This window comes from Somniosus microcephalus, chromosome 6 (assembly GCF_052327205.1).
Source record: "Somniosus microcephalus isolate GS21.2 chromosome 6, FLI_Smic_1.0, whole genome shotgun sequence".
In the NCBI taxonomy this organism is placed as follows: domain Eukaryota; kingdom Metazoa; phylum Chordata; class Chondrichthyes; order Squaliformes; family Somniosidae; genus Somniosus; species Somniosus microcephalus.
In genome coordinates this window covers 203,397,998-203,420,876 of record NC_140992.1, presented here as the reverse complement: position 1 = coordinate 203,420,876, position 22,879 = coordinate 203,397,998, and positions in this window count along the sequence as shown.

Here is a 22,879-nt window from a genome sequence, read left to right as displayed (position 1 = left end):
TCCAGTTGGTTCCTCGACATATTGGTCCAGGAAACCATCCCGTATACACTCTAGGAATTTCTCCTCCACAGTATTGTTACTAATTTGGTTAGCCCAGCCTATATGTAGATTAAAGTCACCCTTGATAACTGCTGTGCCCTTATTGCACGCGCCTCTAATTTCCCGTTTAATGCCATCCCCAACCTCAGCATTACTGTTTGGGGGTCTGTATATAACTCCCACTAATGTTTTCTGCCCCTTGGTATTTCTCAGCTCCGCCCATACAGATTCCACATAATCAGAGCAAATATCTGTCCTTATTATTGTGTTAATCTCTTCTTTAATCAACAATGCTACCCCACCTCCTCTTCCTTTTTTCCTGTCCTTCCTGAATATTGAATACCCCTGGATGTTGAATTCCCAGTCTTGGTCACCCTGGAGCCATGTCTCCGTAATCCCAATTATATCATATCCGTTTACATCTATTTGCGCAGCTAATTCATCCACCTTATTACGAATGCTCCTCGCATTAAGACACAAAGCCTTCAGGCTTGATTTTTTAACACTCTTAGGCCTAGAAATTCAGTATCGCCATGTTTGGGGCGCAACAGTCGAGCGTGCGCTAAATTTAGCGCCCGGCGCAACTTAATGCCACCTTCAGCTAAATTGAATTGCATCTCCCCAAGAGGTTCTTGCTGCGCTAAAGCAGGCACTGCACGACTATCCTAAGGCACTAAGCTGGAGAGGCGAGGCACTACCACCGAGGGCGGGTGCAGCGCAGGTGCGGCCAGTTAGTGATTGCAGATAGACACGCTGGTGCCGGTCACCTCTTAAAGGGGGAGGGTCAATTTGGCTTGCAGCCATGCCCTACACATTGGAGCCCTGACTCTAGGCCTGGACAGACCTGCTGCAACATCGTTACGCCTACGACCATGGAGAGGGCCAGGGAGTGAGTGCAGCACTTCAGTGAGGGGGCCCTGAAGGTTCTGGTTGGCGCAGACGACCTATCCTCTTTCCGGACAGTGGCAGGAGGCCGCTGCCCAACGAATATCGAAAAGCTTGGAGGGAGGTGGCACACAGAGTGACCTCCAGCAGCATGGTACCTAGGACCCCAACGCAATGCAGGAAGAAGTTCAACGACCTCACTCGGGTTGTCAGGGTGAGTACCCTTTCCAGTATCCTCTTCATCCCTGCATGTGCACCTCACTTTATGGCCAAAGGGTCCTGAAAGCCCCAATGCCCAGCCCTCATCGAAGACCTATGGGCCTCTCATGAAAATCACATGCACAATCACCGCTTTACACACTGTAAGGGCTATTCAACCATGGGAGGCAGTGCAGCCAAGATCAGGCCTTCACACTGTAAGGGCTATTCCACCATGGGAGGCAGTGCAGCCAAGATCAGGGCTTGACACTGTAAGGGCTATTCCACCACTGTCACCTTCAATGCCACCGACAGAGACGTCCTGCTCCTCAGCTGAGGCTGCAGATCTCTCTGAAGCAGGTGGCAGATCTCAGTGACCACCTCCCTTCTGAATCGAAGCCTCCGAATACACTGCTCCTCAGACATGTTGAGGTATGAGAACTGCTGGCGGTATACCCTGGGAGGGTAAGGCCTCCTGTGCCGATGCCTGTTGGCCCTCCTCCATCTGGCCATGATTGGCACTCTCTCTCTGCGTCTCTGAGCCCTCTCAAAGCAATGGAGAATCCCAACATTTCCACCCACTGCAGCCCCCATTATATGTGGCCACTCAAGGCTATGGCACTGAAAAATCAATCCAACTGCAAAGCTCTGGGCTGAAGCCAGAAGTACCTGTGCGAGCGCTGAGTCAAAGCAGAAAGCTCTCTCCCTTTGTCTCTCTGCAAATCTCTCTCTCTCTCACACAGAAGGAGTGGTCCAAAATGGCTACCACAAAGAAGGCAGGAAGAGCCCCCTTTAAATAGCGCCCCCCCAGCCCCACAGCGACTGGGAACCATTCCACTCAACCAGTCGCTGGGAGCGCCAGGCAGAAAGAAGGGGGGTGCCACTGAAGTTCCGGTTCGGGGCGCACCAAGGGCGTTGCACCATGAAATGACGTCAGGATCTGCGCGCGCAGCTGAGCGGGCGTTGCGGTTTTGTGCCACCGCTAAATGTCCACTCAAGTTCTCGAGAGGCGCAGATCACGCTGCACCCGGGCGCTAGCCGCTTTGCGCCCCACTTATCGCCCTCTTAAGGTGCTAGTGGCTGGCGCTACCAACTGAATTTCTAGGCCTTAGTCCTTTTAGAATTCTTATTTACTGTGGCCCTGTTTGATTTATGTGGTTTCACCCCGCCGGACTCTAATCTAAACAAGGGGTGAATGTGGTAAACCACTGTTATAGTTATCACTGTATATTGTTCTCACTGTTCTCACTGTCACATCACTACACGAGGTCGCCTCTTGTCGCACTGTTATACCTGGGCTGACCACCTCCGACTCCGCCCATTACCTGCCCAGGTATAAAGGTAGCTGATTGGCTAGTATTCCTCCCTGTTGGATCGGATCACCCACGAGGGTGGGCTCTGTTATTTAGCCAATAAAAACCTTCAGTTACGTTCTTAACTCGTCGCCTTTTATTGGACTAATTGATAGGCATATCAATTTACACCCTTGATTACTCTGCATTCCACTTTTGCTTTTCTCCTTCCTGTCTTTTGTTTCTATCCTTGCTTCCCTTTCCTCTGTCTCCTTGCACAGGTTCCCAACCCCCTGCCATTTTAGTTTAAACCCTCTCCAACAGCACTAGCAAGCACTCCCCCTAGGACATTGGTTCCGGTCCCGCCCAGGTGCAAACCGTCCATTTTGTACTGGTCCCACCTCCCCCAGAACCGGTTCCATTGTCCCAGGAATTTGAATCCCTCCCCCTTGCACCATTCCTCTAGCCACGTATTCATCTGAAATATCCTTTTTTTCTACGCTGACTAGCACATGGCACTGGTAGCAATCCTGAGATTACTACCTTTGAGGTTCTATTTTTTAACTTACCTCCTAACTCCCTATATTCAGCTTTTATGACCTCATCCCGTTTTTTACCTATATCTTTGGCACCTATATGCACCACGACAACTGGCTGTTCACCTTCCCCCTCCAGAATGCCCTGCAGCCGCTCCGAGACATCCTTGACCCTTGCACCAGGGAGGCAACATACCATCCTGGAGTCTCGTTTGCGGCCGCAGAAACGCCTATCTATTCCCCTTACAATAGAATCCCCTATCACTATATCTCTCCCGCTCTTTTTCCTCCCATCCTGTGCAGCAGGACCACCCATGGTGGCTGCTGCTGCCTTCCTCTGATAAGCCATCTCCCTCAACAATATCCAAAGTGGTATATCTGTTTGAAAGGGGGATGGCCACAGTGGACCCCTGCACTACCTGCCTGCATCTACTACTCTGCCTGGTAGTCACCCATTCCCTTCCTCCCTGTGCAGCCTTCACCTGCGCTGTGACCAACTCCCTACACGTGCTATCCACGATGTCCTCAGCATCGCGAATGCTCCATTATGTATCCATTTGTAGCTCCAGCGCCGCAATGTGGTCTGTCAGTAGCTGCAGCTGGATACACTTCCCGCACACATGATCATCAGGGACACAGGAATTGTCCCTGATTTCCGACATAGCGCAGGAGGAGCATGCCACGGGGCTGAGCTGTCCTGCCATGACTTACCCTTTAATTGATTTAAATTAATTTAAATCAAATCAATACCACTAATTACACTACAATTAAATGATATACTCAAGGGTCCTTAGTTACTAGCACTCCCCGATACACAACAGAGACCTTAGAAACTATAACCACAAAAATTAAGACCTCCTAAATTTTATAAACTATTAATCTTAACTGTCAAACTATAGAGTAGTATAAATACTCACTTGGCCGTACTCAGCCAATCAGCTGCTTCCACTTGCCCGCGTCACTTTTTGAATCGTGACGTGGCTCCGGAACACCGCCGCCGGTCTGTGAGATTGGTAAGCCTGTGTAAAAACGCCCGCGAAAGTGAGTTTAAGTACTCACTGTACCGCCGCACTCTCCGCTCCTGACACTGGCCTCTGTAAAAAAGCCCACAAAAGTCAGTTTAAGTACTCACTGTACCGCCGCTCTCTCCGCTCCCGACACTGGCCTCTGTAAAAAAGCCCGTGAAAGTCAGTTTAAGTACTCACTGTACAGCAGCTCTCAACACTTTCCTCTGTAAAAAAGCCCGCGAAAGTCAGTTTAAGTACTCACTGTACCGCCACTCTCTCCGCTCCCGACATAGGCCTCTCTGGTGAGTCTGGGCTGCTCTCTCTCTCCCTGCTCCTTAACTCCTCGGTCTCCGCGCTCAGTCTCCACCCAGGGCCGCTCTCGCTGCTGCCGCCGGCTTTTTGATTGCCTTTCCACCTGGGCTCGGTTTTAGAGTGGGCCTTGAACTTGTGGATGTAATACTCGTGTTCTTTTCCCTTTACAGCTTCCAATATTGTTGCCAACATTGGGGCTGTGATCAAAGGCTTTCCATCCGCTGACTTAAATCCTCGTCTGGCCCAATTGGCCAAATATTCTGTACATGAGTTGCATGTAAACATTGAGTCGGAGCAGATGGTGTAAGGAAGGGGAAATTCTGTGGGGTGTGTGACCACATAGGTGACTGCGGCTAATTCTGCCTGCTGAGCACTAAGAGTATTGGGGAGTAACAGGGCTACTTCCACGTTCTGATCCGGATCGTAAATTCCGCATCCTGTTTTCCTTTCTCCCTTTTCCACGAAACTCGAGCCATCCACATAGATGTCTCGCCCTTCGGGGTATATTCCTGATTTAAAACTCCCTTTCGTTTCCCACACTCCCTCAACTGTACAAGTATGAGATTCTCCCTTGTAATTAAGGTTGACGGCTAATTTAGGGTCTCCAATGGCTTCGACCTTAATATTCATGCCTTCTAACAGTGATGTCCATCTAGCTATTCGCACACTAGACACTGTTCCCTCTTTAACTTTCCCGTCTAAGAGTAAATGAGTTGGGGTGTGATGGGTTAATAGAGTGACGGGTTGGGTTCCTGTGAACATCGCAAAATGTTTTACCACCCAAAAGGTAGCTAGCAGATGTCGCTCGCAAGTGGAATAGCCTCTTTCCACTTCCACCAGGACTCTGAAGGCATCGGCCATCGGTCTCATGTGATGGTGCACTTCCTGCATAAGGACGGCACTCAGACTGGCGTCTGTAGCTGCCACTTCCAAATAAAAGCTTTTCCCAGGATCGACAGCTCCCAAAGCCGGAGCTATCTGTAGGTCTCATTTTAACTGGACAAAGGCTTCCTCACATTCCCCATCCCACTCCCATTCTACACCCTTCTTCAATAATCTCTGTAAGTGGCCTACTGTAGCTGCCTATTTCTCAATGAATTCCCTACAGTAACCTGTCAGACCCAAAAACGATCGGAGAGCAGTTACCGAGCCTGGTTGGGGTAACTCCTGCACCACCTTACGCCTAGCCTCATCTATCACACGTTCCCCTGGTCGAATAGTGAGTCCCAGAAACTGAACCTCCTCTTCCCCTATCTGTGCCTTCTTGGGATTAACCTTAAATCTGGCTGATTAAGCAATCCCAACAACTCCTCCAACAGTTTCTCATGTTCTCCTTCACTTTCAAAAAATAACAGTAAATCGTCTACATACTTAATCAGTTGATCTGGGTGACTGAACTCCTTTATGCATGCTTCCATGCACTGATGAAAAATAGAGGGGCTGTTATGGAATCCCTGTGGAAGACAAGTCCATGTATACTGTTGTCCTTTAAAGGTGAAGGCAAATTTGTGCTGATGCTTGGGGTGCAACAGGATGGACCAAAACCCATTTGATATGTCTAGGACCGTAAATACCGTGGCATTCCTAGGGATGTTAGCAATCAGATCTACTATGGCTGCTACTGTAGGGGCACAAGCAGGGATGTTCTTTTTCAACACTCTATAATCAATGGTCATTCGCCAGGATCCATCCGGCTTCTTTACTGGCCATACAGGAGAGTTCACGTGTGTAGCCAAGGGTCTCATGATTCCTTGTTCCACAAGGGATGTTACAGCCTTTTCCAAGTCCCTCTCTGCTTCTTTGGGGAAGGTATATTGTTTTTTCGGCGGAGCATGGGCTCTCCTCCTACCCTGACTTCTACCCCTGTCACCCTCCCACAATCGAGCAAATGTGTGGCAAAAACCTCTTTGTTAGCTTTAACAACAGCTGTGTACCTTTCTCGCACTCTTGCTATTAAAGTTTGTAAATCGTAGGGCCCTGTCGGAGTCACTACCCAAGCCTCTCCATGTCTTGGAGGTATTACTGCCACTTCGTCGCTACTCTCCATTCCTCCCCACAGGCAGTCGTTGTGCATGTCTACTATCACATTGTGCTCTAACATCCAATCCAAGCCTAGAACTGTAATGTATGTACCTTTAAGGGGAGAACTACTTTTAAAGCTCCTGTATACTGTAGTACTGGCAGTGACCACACCTGTATATAAACCCTGAATAGGGATCTGTACATTTAGTTCTAGAGTAACCCTCATTCAGTAAACACCTGTTGATTGTTCCCTGCAGTTTCTTGTCTAATTATTGAAGGGCACAACATCAAGATACACGGATCTAACATTGGCGACGAGCAGATTCAAACCTACCTGCAACGCTGCATCACCTCCCAGGGATTCGCTCCTGGAGAACAGTGGAAGAAGGCCGAGTCCAGAAGCACGGGCGTCGACCACGGGAAACCCCCCAGTCATCCAGCGGAGATTGAGCATCGCAGGGGAGGCTGTCGAGAGCCAGGCTTGGCTTTCCAGCATGGTGGTCCAGCGAAATGGGCTGGCAACAGGTACTGCGCAGAACCTTCCCGGACAGCGGCGGCTAGAGCCGACCGACGGCACAGAAAAAGACCGAGCAGCATCAACGGGAGAGAGAGGCATGCAGGAAAACGCACAGAGCGCAGCCGGTCTTCAAGGGCCGAACAGCATCAATGGGGGAGAGAGGCACGCAGGAAAACGCGCAGAGCGCAGCCGGTGTTCAAGGGCCGGGCAGCGTCAGCGGGGAAGAAAGGAAAGCGCGGGAGACACCATTGTGAGCCGCAGCGGGGAAGAAGGGAGAGCGCGGGAGACGCCATTTTGAGCCAGTCTAACCACACCCAGGGATGCCGAAGAGTGGCAGTGTCACAGCGTTCAACAATGAAGTCAAAGATTGGACGACATATGTCGAACACATAGAAGTGTACTGCAAGGCGAATGAAGTGCCAGATGACAGGAAAGCGCTGGTATTGTTGAATTCAATGGGTGCAAAAACGTATGGCTTACTGCAAAACCTAGTAACCCCAGAGAAGTCAGTGGAAAAGGATTTTGAAAACATAGTGTCAATCCTACAGGACCACTTAGACCCCACACCGCTGCTGATAGCGGAAAGATTTAAGTTTCACAAAAGGAACCAGCATAAAGATGAAAGTAATGCTGAGTATTTAACGGAACTGCGCAAGCTATCGAAACAATGCCAGTTTGGAACGGGACTAGCAGATACTTTAAGGGACAAGTTTGTGTGTGGGTTTCAAAGTCAAGGAACCCAGAAACGGCTTCTATCAGAAAAGGATCTTACGCTGGACAAGGCTTTCAGCATGGCAGTATCACACGAAGCAGCAGCACAGGGCGTGGCAGAGATACAACGGAGACTGCAAGAATATGGCACAAATGAAATGTCATACGGAACAGTGAAGTGCTATCGCTGTGGCAGAACAACACACGACCATAAGGATTGCTGGTTCAAGGACAAAGTGTGCAGACAGTGTGGAAAAGTAGGACACATAGCAAAAGTCTGCAGGTCAGGAAAGAAAACCAGCAGCAAGAAGTCTCCACAGGAGAAGTACAACAAGGTACATAAGGTGACGGAGAGTAGTTCAGATGAACAGAACAGTGATACAGACTCCGGAAGCAAGGAGCTGGGTTGTCTGAAACTACATAATGTGATCAAAACGGAGGATCACCAAACTATCTGGGTCACGCTCAAGATAGCAGGAGTCCAAGTGAAAATGGAATTGGACACAGGATCAGCCCTAACAGTCATAAACCGAAGGGACTACAAGCAGCTATTCTCACATATACCCTTGAGAGATATAAAGCTTGTCTTGATGACGTACACGGGGCAAAAATTCTACCCCAAAGGAAAAATAAGGGTGAACGTTATATATAACGGCAAGGAAACACCAAAAATGGACCTATATGTATTGCCAGATGGAGGACCACCACTACTAGGACGTGAATGGATCCGGAAGATACAGCTAGATTGGCATTCCATACAAGCACTGACTGTAGATGCCAAAAAGGATGACGACGTCACACCTGGACGACTGTCAAAAATGCTAACTGACGCACAAGATGTGTTCCAGCAGGGACTCGGAACACCAAAAGGCATAACAGCGACGATCAAAATAGAGGAAAATGCAAGCCCAAAGTTTTTTAAGGCCAGACCGGTACCTTATGCGATCCGCCCAGCCGTCAAAGCAGAGCTGGAAGGTTTGGAACGTTCAGGAGTACTGTCCAAAGTGGACTGGAGCGAGTGGGCTACACCCATCGTTCCTGTAATGAAGAGGTCATTGAGTAATACGCCTGGGGAACCAAAGAAGGTTCGCATCTGTGGGGACTTTAAGGTGACAGTGAACCCAGTCCTTCACACTGTACAATATCTGCTTCCACGGATTGAAGATATTTTCGTTCGCTATCTGGAGGGAAATGCTTCACTAAGATTGATCTGGCCCAGGCGTACCTGCAAATGGAGGTAGAAGAAGCCTCGAAACAGTACCTCACGATCAACACTCATAAAGGTCTCTACCAATACAACCGGCTGGTGTTCGGGGTAGCATCAGCTGCGGCTATTTGGCAAAGGGCAATAGATCAAGTCCTGCAAGGGATTCCAGGGACCCAGTGTTATTTGGATGACATCCTGGTCACGGGCGAAAATGACAGTGATCACCTCGCCAACCTGGAGCAGGTGCTCACTAGATTGAAGGAATATGGGCTCCGAGCTAATCGCCACAAATGCGAGTTTTTCCAGAAGCAGATCTCATATTGTGGCCACGTTATTGATAAAGAGGGGTTACATAAGTCCCCTGAAAAGATTGAGGCAGTAGTCAAGGCTCCGGCACCGGAAAATGTGTCACAGTTCCTCGGGCTGGTGAACTATTACCATAAGTTCTTGCCGAATTTGACTACAGTACTACACCCACTGAACACCCTACTGCAAACAGGGATACCATGGAAGTGGAATGACTAATGTAAATGAGCTTTCCAGAAGAGCAAAGAATTGATCACATCAAAAGAGGTGTTGGCTCATTTCAACCCAGCACTACCAATTCGGTTGGCGTGTGATGCATCTCCCTATGGCATTGGAGCGGTGCTGTCGCACAAATTCCCGGACGGCTCGGAGAGGCCAGTAGCCTTTGCGTCTCGGTCACTAACCTCAGCCGAGCGTAACTACGCCCAGATTGACAGGGAGGCCCTCAGCCTAGTGTGGGGAGTGAAAAAGTTCAACCACTATCTGCACGGGCAGAAGTTCACCTTGCTGACTGACCAGCAACCACTTATCTCCATCTTTAATCCAAAGAAGAGCGTTCCGGTGATGACTGCGCAACGGCTACAAAGATGGTCCCTTTTTCTAGGGGCGCACCAATATGAAATCGAGTATAAGGGCATGAAACAGCATGGAAACGCTGATGGGCTATCACGCCTGCCACTGCCTACTGCGGAGGAAGCACCAGCAGTGGATCCTGTCAAAATATTTAATTCGACTATAATTGAATGCTTGCCAGTAACTAACGCTGGTATAGAGAATGAGACCCGAAATGACCCGGCACTGTCTCGGGTATATGATTTGACGGTGAAGGGATGGCCAGCACATGGCAACTCACTGTTGCCAGCATTCTCATCCAGAAGAGAACAGCTGTCAGTATGCCAGGGGACCTTGATGTGTGGATCCCGAGTGGTAATTCCACCCAAGTTAAGGGAGAGAGTGCTCAATGAGCTTCACGAAGGTCATCTGGGAGGGGTGAAAATGAAAAGCCTTGCTAGGGCTTACGTGTGGTGGCCGGGGATCGATCAGCAAATCGAGGACCTGACAAAGAGCTGCTCGGGATGCCAGAAGGTCCAAAATGCACCACCACATGCCCTTCTACACCCATGGGAGTGGCCCTCATCTCCATGGCAACGGGTGCATATTGATTTTGCTGGTCTATTCATGGACTCAATGTTTTTAATAGCCGTGGATGCGCACTCGAAATGGCCTGAGGTGCTCAAAATGTCCTCCACCACCACGGAGAAAACTATTGCAGTCCTACGGACCATTTTTGCCAGGAACGGCTTGCCAGAGCAGATTTGCTCTGATAACGGACCACAGTTTGTGTCCGAAGAGTTTCGAAGATTTATGAAAAGGAATGGGGTAAGGCATTACACATCCGCCCCGTATCATCCAGCCACAAATGGATTGGCTGAGAGGTTCGTACAAACCTTTAAAAAAGCAGTAAAGGCCATGTGCGATGACGACATTCCACTGCAGCATAAGGTGGACAATTTCCTGTTAGCCTACAGAAATGCGACACATGCAGTCACCAACCAGACCCCGGCCATGATGTTCTTTAACCGAAGGTTGAGATCTCGTCTGGATTTGCTCAGACCAAATGTACGAAGAGATGTTGAGAATAAGCAATTCCAGCACATCAATGAGAAGCCGACAAGGAGATTCAATGTAGGGCAACCAGTCTTGGCCCACGACTACCAAACAGAGAAATGGCAACCAGGAACGATATGCACACGGCAGGGGCCACTAATGTACACAGTGGATGTTGGGGTGAACATTGTGAGACGCCATGCTGACCAGATCCTAGAGTCACAGGAACGAGTCAACCCCATGTCTCGCCCATACGTACCTGGTGATGAACCCGACGTACAGGTAGCATCTACCCCAGAAACAGTAGCATCGGAAGTGGATGAACCAACCGACGACAGGGGGCCAGAATCGCCTCTGCACCAAGAGCAAGACACTTGGGAAAGGCGCTATCCAGAAAGGATCAGGAAGCCTCCCCAAAGACTGAATTTATAAATAGACTATTTTCAGTTCATGTTTCATGTTAAAAGTATTAATTGTAATTAGTTTGATATTTAATTGTTAAATGAGTGTTATGGTACTGTTAATCTAAAAGGGGAGGAATTGTAATGTATGTACCTTTAAGGGGAGAACTACTTTTACAGCTCCTGTATACTGTAGTACCGGCAGTGACCACACCTGTATATAAACCCTGAATAGGGTTTTAAATATCTGTATATTTAGTTCTAGAGTAACCCTCATTCAGTAAACACCTGTTGATTGTTCCCTGCAGTCTCTTGTCTAATTATTGAAGGACACAACATCAAGATACATGGATCTAACAAGAACCCCAATCCCGGTTGGTCCCACTTCATTAATATGCATGTCCACTTAGTTTGGAGGGATCCTACTTTAAAATTTAGGGGTTTAGACACCGCCCCAGCCATTGAATTGCCGGTGAAACCACCTAACACATATGGTTCCCTACTCGACCAAGGTGATGTCATCGAGGAGGGGGAATGTACCACCGTGCTAGATGCTCCAGTGTCAACCAAATAATCTCCCTTCTTCCCCTCAACAATGATGTCTACTCAAGGTCTACCATATTCGTCGTACCTGAGTGGACACAGGTACTCGGGCTGGGCACAGCCTCTTCATGCCTGTGTCTCTCCACAGTCTTTACCCTGAGCAGCATGAATTTCCCCGAGATTGCCTTTTCTCCCATCCTTCCAAGCATTCCTGCACACATTTAGAAATTAGTCTAGCTGTTCTCTTGTCGTCCTCCTCAAGGGGGTGCGCGCTAGGATCATTCCTTGATGCAATTTTGTTCTTACGGGGCTTCCCGCACTCCTGGATAAAATGGCCCTTCCCTCCACAGTTATAACACATCTTATCCCTCTTTTCAGTGAAACCCTCGTGTTGCCATTTTTTTAGGGGTTGTTTCCTTCATCTCACACACCTTGCCCTTTGGTTTGTTAATTGTCCCTGTGTTTCTTTTATCAAGCTTTCTTTTTTCAAACACCAAAGTTAGCTTCCTTAAAACCCTTTCCTCAGTGTTATTTTCGTCTGTGGGATCAAAGTCCGACATAACAGACTGTAAATATGGCAGACTAAGGGATATCAGAACCCGTAGCCAGTGATTTCTGGGTTATCCCAGTAAATCAGCTCGCTCCTACTCCCCCACCAGTTGCTTCCATATATGTGGGCCATCGTCTGTCGGCAAACACTGTGGGTGGTTCATTGGGCCCCTGTTCTATCTCTGCCATAGCCTTGAAGGGATCCTCTGTTCCTACCCCCATTGCCTGAGCAACCCTTAATTTTAAATTCTCATACGTCCCATTACCAATCTTCATGTCAGGTGGGAGGCTGCTAAACACTTCAGGACTGAGAGTAAATAATAATAACTTCTTCTTTTCATCCTTGTCCATTTCACTTACAGCTACTCTTTGTTCAACTGCAATGAAATGTCCTTGGTGTTCACCTCCCATTTCTAACTTTTTAATGTCAGACGCCATGTCTTTCAAACTCCTATTATCATAATTAACAAAGAATTCCCTGTTCAAGTCACCCCTCTCTCCCGGTCGGGCGTCCACTCCCGGGGCGAGATACCTCCGTTGACGTATGGGGTTCATTGGGGAAGGCGCAGTAGGAGGTGGTTTAATCTTTTTCCCAGGTATAGGTCCTAACTCCCCTTCTTCTTCAACCTCCTCCCACTCACTGTCTGATGATAACCACCCAAATACAGGCTGTTCCCCTGGGGTTATAGCACACAAAATTCCCCTTTGCACTGGTCGTTTTTCTTCTAACACTTTAACCTTCCTTTTGCATTCCGCATGGTCCTGCTGCCCACCCAGTTTCACAACCAGTTTCTGCACCACCCGAATGGCAGCTTTCAAATCCTCATTATCCTTCTCTGCTTTTTTTGCCCGTTGTTGTTGGCTACTAGCTTCCTCTTTCCAAGCTTTACTCTCGCTCCCTTGATTCACACACTGACTTTCCAAATATTGCTCTTTATTACACCATCTCGCTTTCTCCTTCTCAAACACCTCTTTATCTTTCTTACTACCTTCCCGTTCTTCCTCTAATTCCTTAAGAAGCCGGTTTACCACAGCTTCTCTATCACTGGCTTTTCCTGCCATATCCTCTATTTCCCTTCGTGACTTAATATTTTCACGCTCATCGTTTGCAACCTTCCTTCGATAAGCTAAGAATCAGACGGCTTTCATTATCCGTTGCCGACGTGTGGACCCTTGTGTCCATTGTTCAGCCTCAGAAACCGGATCATCACTGTCAATAATAACCTGTACACACCTCTCCTGGAGAGGTAACTTCCCAGCAACATTCTTTATAACTAACTCATCCATTGTCTTGGCCGTTTTTCCACCCATATTAATGGTCTGTAAATTTCACGCTCAATGTCCCATCTGGGCTGCCAAAATCTGTAAGATGTGCGGAATTACCCCTCGCCCCATCCAACAAGTTATAGAGTTCAGACTTGAGACTTATGCGAAATTACACCAGACACACGGGTTCTGTCTTTAACCTTTTATTATTCCTAAGACAGATTCAAAACTCCAACCACTATTTGAGCAGTTCATCAATAATATTACAGGAAATCATACATACAACCAATGCTGATCGGTCCAGCATTGACTGTAGGTCCTCGTGAGCGAAAAGACTGGCCAGGCCCCTCCTTTCTCTGACTGCAGTGCTGATTTTCTTTAGCCACCGTGTTTTATACAGCTTCCCTTGTCTTTTGCATTAAATCATTCATTCAGAGATAGTGAAATGTTCCTTTAATGTTGGTCTGAGCTGTTTTCAGCTGTCAAACATTTACACTCACACATCCTGTGTGGCTATTATTCAGTTTGTCCTTATCACAGCCCAAAATTGTTCATTCACTCCTAAAGTTTTCAAAGGTGGCAGAAAACCACTTGGTTCGTGTAATGTATGTACCTTTAAGGGGGGAACAATTTTCTACAGCTCATGTATACTGTAGTACCGGCAGTGACCACACCTGTATATAATGCTGAGTAGTAATCTGTTGTTTCAGTTGCAGTTTGAACCACGTTGAGTAAACACCTGTTGTACCGTTCTCTGCAGTCCTTTTCTTATTATTACACGGACGTAACAGTGGCAACGAGCAAGTTCGAACCTACCTGCAACTCTGCATCACCTCCCAGGGATTCGCTCCTGGAGAACAGTGGAAGAAGGTCGAGTCCAGAAGCACGGGCATCGACCACGGGCAACCGCCCAGTCATCCAGCGGAGATTTGAGCATCGCAGGGGAGGCTGTCGAGAGCCAGGCTTGGCTTTCCAGTCACGGTGGTCCAGCAAAACGGGCTGGCAACAGGTACTGCGCAGACCCTTCCCGGACAGCGGCGGGCTAGAGCCCGACCGAGCAGCACAGAAAAAGGCCGAGCAGCGTCGACGGGGGAGAGAGAGAGGGCAGAGCACACAGGGCGCAGCCGGTGTTCAGGACCAAGCGGCGTCAACGGGGGAGAGAGGCGAGAGAGAGCAGAGCGCAGCCGGTGGTCAAGGGCCGAGCAGCGTCAATGGGGGAGAGAGGCGCGCAGGACAACGTGAGGTGCTGCCATTGCCACGAGGACTGCAGAGAGCGGCATTGGCAGCAGCGCAGGAGCAGCGCACGAAACCCACAGGGCATCGCCATTTGCCACGAGGACCGCCGAGAGCGGCTTTGGCAGCAGCGCGGGAGACGCCATTTTAAGCTGCAGCGGGGAAGAAAGGAAAGCGCAGGAGACACCATTTTAAGCCAGTCTAACCACACCCCAAAATGCCGAAGAGTGGCAGTATCACAGCGTTCGACAATGAAGTCGAAGATTGGACGACATATGTCGAACGCATAGAAATATACTGCAAGGCGAATGAAGTGCCAGATGACAAGAAAGCGCTGGTATTGTTGAATTCAATGGGTGCAAAAACGTATGGCTTACTACGAAACCTAGTAACCCCAAAGAAGCCAGTAGAAAAGGATTTTGAAAACATAGTGTCAATCCTACAGGACCACTTAAACCCCACACCGCTGCTGATAGCAGAAAGATTTAAGTTTCACAATAGGAACCAGCATAAAGATGAAAGTAATGCTGAGTATTTAACGGAACTGCGCAAGCTATCGAAACACTGCCAGTTTGGAACGGGACTAGCAGATACTTTAAGGGACAAGTTTGTGTGTGGGCTTCAAAGTGAAGGAACCCAGAAACGGCTTCTATCAGAAAAGGATCTTACGCTGGACAAGGCTTTCAGCATTGCAGTATCACATGAAGCAGCAGCACGGGGCGCTGCCGAGATACAACGGAGACGCAAGAATATGGCCCAAATGAAATGTCATATGGAACAGTGAAGTGCTATCGCTGCGGCAGAACAACACATGACCATAATGATTGCTGGTTCAAGGACAAAGTGTGCAGACAGTGTGGAAACGTAGGACACATAGCAAGAGTCTGCAGGTCGGGAAAGAAAACCAGCAACAAGAAATCTCCACAGGAGAAGTACAAGAAGGTACATAAGGTGACGGAGAGTAGTTCAGACGAACAGAAGAGTGATACAGACTCCAGAAGCAAGGAGCTGGGTTGTCTGAAACTACATAATGTGATCAAAACGGAGGATCACCAAACTATCTGGGTAACGCTCAAGATAGCAGGAGTCCAAGTGAAAATGGAATTGGACACAGGATCAGCCCTAACAGTCATAAACCGAAGGGACTACAAGCGGCTATTCTCACATATACCCTTGAGAGATACAAAGCTTGTCTTGAAGACGTACACGGGGCAAAAAGTCTACCCCAAAGGAAAAATAAGGGTGAACGTTATATATAACGGCAAGGAAACACCAAAAATGGACCTATATGTATTGCCAGATGGAGGACCACCACTACTAGGACGTGAATGGATCCGGAAGATACAGCTAGATTGGCATTCCATACAAGCACTGACTGTAGATGTAAAAAGGATGACGACTGTCAAATATGCTAACTGATGCACAAGATGTGTTTCAGCAGGGACTCGGAACACTAAAAGGCATAACAGCGATGATCAAAATAGAGGAAAATGCAAGCCCAAAGATTTTTAAGGCCAGACCGGTACCTTGTGCGATCCGCCCAGCCGCCGAAGCAGAGCTGGAAGGTTTGGAACGTTCAGGAGTACTGTCCAAAGTGGACTGGAGCGAGTGGGCTACACCCATCGTTCCTGTAATGAAGAGGTCGTTGAGTAATACGCCTGGGGAACCAAAGAAGGTTCGCATCTGTGGGGACTTTAAGGTGACAGTGAACCCAGTCCTTCACACTGTACAATATCCGCTTCCGTGGATTGAAGATATTTCGCCTCGCTATCTGGAGGGAAACGCTTCACTAAGATTGATCTGGCCCAGGCGTACCTGCAAATGGAGGTAGAAGAAGCCTCAAAACAGTACCTCACGATCAACACTCATAAAGGTCTCTACCAATACAACCGGCTGGTGTTCGGGGTAGCATCAGCTCCGGCTATTTGGCAAAGGGCAATGGAACAAGTCCTGCAAGGGATTCCAGGGACCCAGTGTTATTTGGACGACATCCTGGTCACGGGCGAAAATGACAGTGATCACCTCGCCAACCTGGAGCAGGTGCTCACTAGATTGAAGGAATATGGGCTCTGAGCTAATCGCCACAAATGCGAGTTTTTCCAGAAGCAGATCTCGTATTGTGGCCACGTTATTGATAAAGAGGGGTTACATAAGTCCCCTAAAAAGATTGAGGCAGTAGTCAAGGCTCCAGCACCGGAAAATGTGTCACAACTGAGGTCGTTCCTCGGGCTGGTGAACTACTACCATAAGTTGTTGCCGAATTTGTCTACCGTACTACACCCACTGAACACCCTACTGCAAACGGGGGTACCATGGAAGTGGAGTGACGAATGTAAACGAGCTTTCCAGAAGAGCAAAGCATTGATCACATCAAAAGAGGTGTTGGCTCATTTCAACCCAGCACTACCAATTCGGTTGGCGTGTGATGCATCACCCTATGGCATTGGAGCGGTGCTGTCGCACAAATTCCAGGACAGCTCGGAGAGGCCAGTAGCCTTTGCGTCTCGGTCACTAACCTCAGCCGAGCGTAACTATGCCCAGATTGACAGGGAGGCCCACAGCCTAGTGTGGGGAGTGAAAAAGTTCAATCACTATCTGCACGCGCAGAAGTTCACCTGCTGACTGACCACCAACCACTTGTCTCCATCTTTAATCCAAAGAAGGGCGTTCCAGTGATGACTGCGCAACGGCTACAAAGATGGTCCCTTTTTCTAGGGGCGCACCAATATGAAATCGAGTATAAGGGCACGAAACAGCATGGAAATGCTGATGGGCTATCACGCCTGCCACTGCCTACTGCGGAGGAAGCACCAGCAGTGGATCCTGTCGAAATATTTAATTCGACTATCATTGAATGCTTGCCAGTAACTAACGCTGGTATAGAGAAGGAGACCCGAAATGACCCGACACTGTCTCGGGTATATGATTTGACGGTGAAGGGATGGCCAGCACATGGCGACTCACTGTTGCCAGCATTCTCATCCAGAAGAGAACAGCTGTCAGTATGCCAGGGGACCTTGATGTGTGGATCCCGAGTGGTAATTCCACCCAAGTTAAGGGAGAGAGTGCTCAATGAGATTCACGAAGGTCATCTGGGAGGGGTGAAAATGAAAAGCCTTGCTAGGGCTTATGTGTGATGGCTGGGGATCGATCAGCAAATCGAGGATCTGACAAAGAGCTGCTCAGGATGCCAGCAGGTCCAAAATGCACCACCACATGCCCCTCTACACCCATGGGAGTGGCCCTCATCTCCATGGCAACGGGTGCATATTGATTTTGCTGGTCCATTCATGGACTCAATGTTTTTAATAGCCGTGGATGCGCACTCGAAATGGCCTGGGGTGATCAAAATGTCCTCCACCACCACGGAGAAAACTATTGCAGTCCTACGGACCATTTTTGCCAGGAACGGCTTGCCAGAGCAGATTTGCTCTGATAACGGACCACAGTTTGTGTCCGAAAAGTTTCGAAGGTTTATGAAAGGAATGGGGTAAGGCATTACACATCCGCCCCGTATCATCCAGCCACAAATGGATTGGCTGAGAGGTTCGTACAAACCTTTAAAAAAGCAGTAAAGACCATGTGCGATGATGACATTCCACTGCAGCATAAGGTGGACAATTTCCTGTTAGCCTACAGAAATGCAACACATGCAGTCACCAACCAGGCCCCAGCCATGATGTTCTTTAACCGAAGGTTGAGATCTCATCTGGATTTGCTCAGACCAAATGTACGAAGAGATGTTGAGAGTAAGCAATTCCAGCACATCAATGAGAAGCCGACAAGGAGCTTCAATGTAGAGCAACCAGTCTTGGCCCGCGACTACCGAACAGAGAAATGGCAACCAGGAATGATATGCACACGGCAGGGGCCACTAATGTACACAGTGGACGTTGGGGAGAGCATCGTGAGACGCCATGCTGACCAGATCCTAGAGTCACAGGAACAAATCAACCCCATGCCTCACCCATACGTACCTGGTGATGAACCCGACGTACAGGTAGCATCTACCCCAGAAACAGTAGCATCGGAAGCTGATGAACCAACCGACGACAGGGGGCCAGAATCGCCTCCGCACCAAGAGCAAGACACTCGGGAAAGGTGCTATCCAGAAAGGATCAGGAAGCCTCCCCAAAGACTGAATTTATAAATAGACTATTTTCAGCTAATGTTGCATGTTAAAAGTGTTAATTGTAATTAGTTTGATATTTAATTGTTAAATGAGTGTTATGGTACTGTTAATCTAAAAGGGGAGGAATTGTAATGTATGTACCTTTAAGGGGGGAACTATTTTCTACAGCTCATGTATACTGTAGTACCGGCAGTGACCACACCTGTATATAACGCTGAGTAGTAATCTGTTGTTTCAGTTGCAGTTTGAACCACGTTGAGTAAACACCTGTTGTACCGTTCTCTGCAGTCCTTTTCTTATTATTACTCGGACGTAACAGTTCGGTTCATGAGTTACGTCGTATTCTGCATTTCATAACTTCAAAGGTTTGACTTCTCACCTCAGAAAGGTCACCAGAGACACCGGGCTCGATTTTTACTGAGCCGTGGAGTCGGGCTTGGAGGTGTGCGGAGGTTAAAATCTCAAAAACTGGCGGGCGGGACCCCCCCCCCATCTGATTCCCGACTCCGAGCAATTTTAACTCAGGCGTGTCTGATGGTCCTGACTCCGTCCCGCATCCAACAGGCGGGACTGGTCTTTAAGGCCCTTAATAACCACTAAGTGGCGTCTATAATCCTATTTTATCAGGCCCTTGTAACTTTAACCCTTTTCCCACGTAAAACACGCCTGGTGGGAATCACAAATGTGAAACCTGGAAGAGCACTATTGGATTGCTGACTACCAACTGCAGGTCAACCATTAAAGAGGAGATTTGATCAGCCATGATTTGCAGGTGGCAGGACTTAGTGGTCTCAGGCCTGGGGCAACTTTTACAAGGCGTAACTACACCTGTGGAAGGTTGGAGCCCCACACCCTTCTCCAGTGTGGCCTCCTGGGAAACCACTCTCACCACCTTCACACAGCGCTTCCTCAATGGAGGCATATACCAGGAGCATGGGAGCCATTTATTTCCTTCCCATCTGGGCATTAGAGGAGCTCGAGCACCAGCCGCGGCACCAGCAGAACCAGGAACAACAGCAGCACCAGTAACAGCAGCAGCAGGTGCGCCAGGCTGCTGCTCACCCACCTGAAGCTGCACAGGCCAGAAGGGGCCAGCGCCTGCAAGCCCGTCAGCACAGGAGATACCCCCCAAACAGGGTCTGCAGACGCAGGGTCACCTATCTCAACATGTCTGAGCAGCAGTGCCAAAGGAGTCTCCGACTTTCGCGAGAGGTAGTGACTGACTTCTGCGCAATGCTACAGCAAGACCTGCTGCCCAGAGGACCAGGTGGACAAGCATTACCAGTGGCCATCAGAGTCATAGAAACATAGAAGATAGGAGCAGGAGTAGGCCATTCGGCCCCTCGAGCCTGCTCCGCCATTCAATGAGATCATGGCTGATCATCCACATTCAGTAACCTGTCCCTGCCTTCTCCCCATATCCCTTGATCCCTCTAGCCTTAAGAAATATATCTAACTCCTTCTTGAATATATTTAATGAATTGGCCTCTACTGCCTTCTGTGGTAGAGAATTCCACAGGTTCACCACTCTCTGGGTGAAGAAATTCCTCCTCATCTCTGTCCTAAATGGCTTACCCCTTATCCTTAGAATGTGACCCCTGGTTCTGGATTCTCCGGCCATCGGGAACATCCTTCCTGCATTTAGTCTGTCTAGTCCTGTTAGAATTTTATACGTTTCAATGAGATCCCCTCTCATTCTTTTAAACTCCAGCGAGCATAAGCACAATCGACCCAATCACTCCTCATACATCATTCCTGCCATCCCAGGTATCAGTCTGGTGAATCTTCGCTGCACTCCCTCCATGGCAAGAACATCCTTCCTCAGATAAGGCGACCAAAACTGCACACAATACTCAAGATGTGGTCTCACCAAGGCCCTGTACAACTGCAGCAAGACATCCTTGTTCCTGTACTCGAACCCTCTCGCTACAAAGGCCGACATATCATTTGCCTTCTTAACCGCCTGCTGCACCTGCATGCTTACCTTCAGCGACTAGTGCACAAGGACACCCAGGTCTCGTTGCACTTCCCCTTCTCCCAATTTATTGCCATTCAGATAATAATCTGCCTTGCTGTTTTTGCCACCAAAGTGGAGAACCTCGAATTTATCCACATTACACTGCATCTGCCATGCATCTGCCCAATCAGCCAACCTGTCACCACCGCACTCAACTTTTTTGCCTCAGGCTCATTCCAGGGATCAGCAGCAGACATCAGCGGCATCTCCCAGGTGGCTGCACACACTTGCATCACGCAGGTAACCTGTTGCCCTCTTTGCCCTCGCGCACAATCACATCCATTTCACCAAGGATCGAACAAGTGTCACGGCGCGAGCGGTTGGATTAGCTCATCTGTCAGGCTTTCCAAGGGTGCAGGGCATCGTTGACTGCACACATGTGGCCCTTCGGGCACCCCATCGCAATCCAGGTATTTTTGTCAACCGCAAGGGCTTCCACTCCCTCAACGTTCAGCTGGTGTGTGACCACAAGAAGGAAATTTTGCATGTTTGTGCCATGTACCCTGGCAGTTGCCATGACTCCTTCATACTGCACCAGTCTAGTGTGCCTCCGCTATTCAGTCCGCCAGACCAACTTAACGAATGGCTACTTGGAGACAAGGGCTATCCCCTGAGGACGTGGCTGATGATGCTGTTGAGGAGGCCAGCCAACGAAGCTGAGGAGCGCTACAACTCCAGCCACATTTCCACCAGATCCATTATCGAACAAACCATCGGTTTGCTGAAGATGCGCTTCTGATGCCTGGATAGATCAGGTGGAGCCCTGCAGTACTAGGCTGCCAGGGTCTCCAGAATCATCGTGGTTTGCTGTGCACGTCACAACATGGCAGAGCGTCGTGGCTTGCAGATTCCTGAGGACCAAGTGGCTCCTCACATATCCTCCTCAGATGAGGAGGAGGAGGAGGAGGAGGGTGAAAACGAACATCCTGCAGAGGCCCATTAACCAGTGGCAGCATTACGCGAGAACATTGCTGCCCAGGATGCAAGGAACGCACTCACCCTGGCCAGATTTGCTTAGCCTAGTCAATCAAACACTTTTGCCTCGCAGCTTCTTACCTGAGCATCGACAATGGCCAAGACCCTGCGGACTCCTAGCTATTTGACCAGCATGCTGACAATTGCAAGTAATCCTAAGCCCTCAATGTGAAAGTCCCATTCGCGAAATGACACATGCCACAAATACAGCAGTAGCCATCAGATTTTTTATTAACATGATTAATCTGATGTCTTTTTCTAACATGATGGGCCTTCAATAACCACAAAACTAGAAGTTATAGACTTAAACAAGTTGGCTTTTAATCACTAAGATCCGAGCTAACATCTCAACACGCCGACTGGTTCACAGGAATGAGTCATACAGATCCTGGGATCTTTATGTAAGAGAAGTCAGGGGCGGAGCCAAGACCTGGAACCTCCCAGGTTAGTCGGGAAAGAGGAAGTGAAACTATACAGTGGGGGAGGGTAATATACATGAGTGCAAAACGAATACAGAATCAAGACAAACAGATTTCATTACATTCACCCCTTCTATAGATTTAGTCCATCGGGGTGATGTTTCTTAAAAGTTGGTATAAGTGAGTCTGTCAGGAGGTTTTGCAGTTCTCAGTGATCGGCGCAAAGCTGGTTGGGGTGCCTCTAGGGGAGTGGATTCTGGTTCCTCCGCTGTCCGGGCCTCCGCAGTGTCTTCCAGGTTATCTGCAGTGTCCTCCAGGTTAAAGTTGGGTATTGATACCTCTGGGCGTCCTGTTTCTTTGTAGTGTAGGTCTTCATCGGGTAGTCTCCCATCGTTCTCTCCACTCCCTGAGGGAGCGAGGTCTTTTATGGAAACAGTGTCCTCTCGCCCGTCAGAGTATTCGATATAGGCGTACTGAGGGTTTGCATGGAGGAGCTGTACCTTTTCCACAAGGGGGTCCGTTTTATGGCCTCTCACGTGCTTCCGCAATAGTACTGTCCCCGGGGACGTCAGCCACGCGGGTAGAGATATGCCCGAGGTGGATTTCCGGGGGAAAACGAACATCTTTTCGTGAGGGGTAGCGTTAGTGGCAGTACATAACAGAGACCTTATGGAGTGGAGCACGTCTGGGAGGACTTCCTGCCA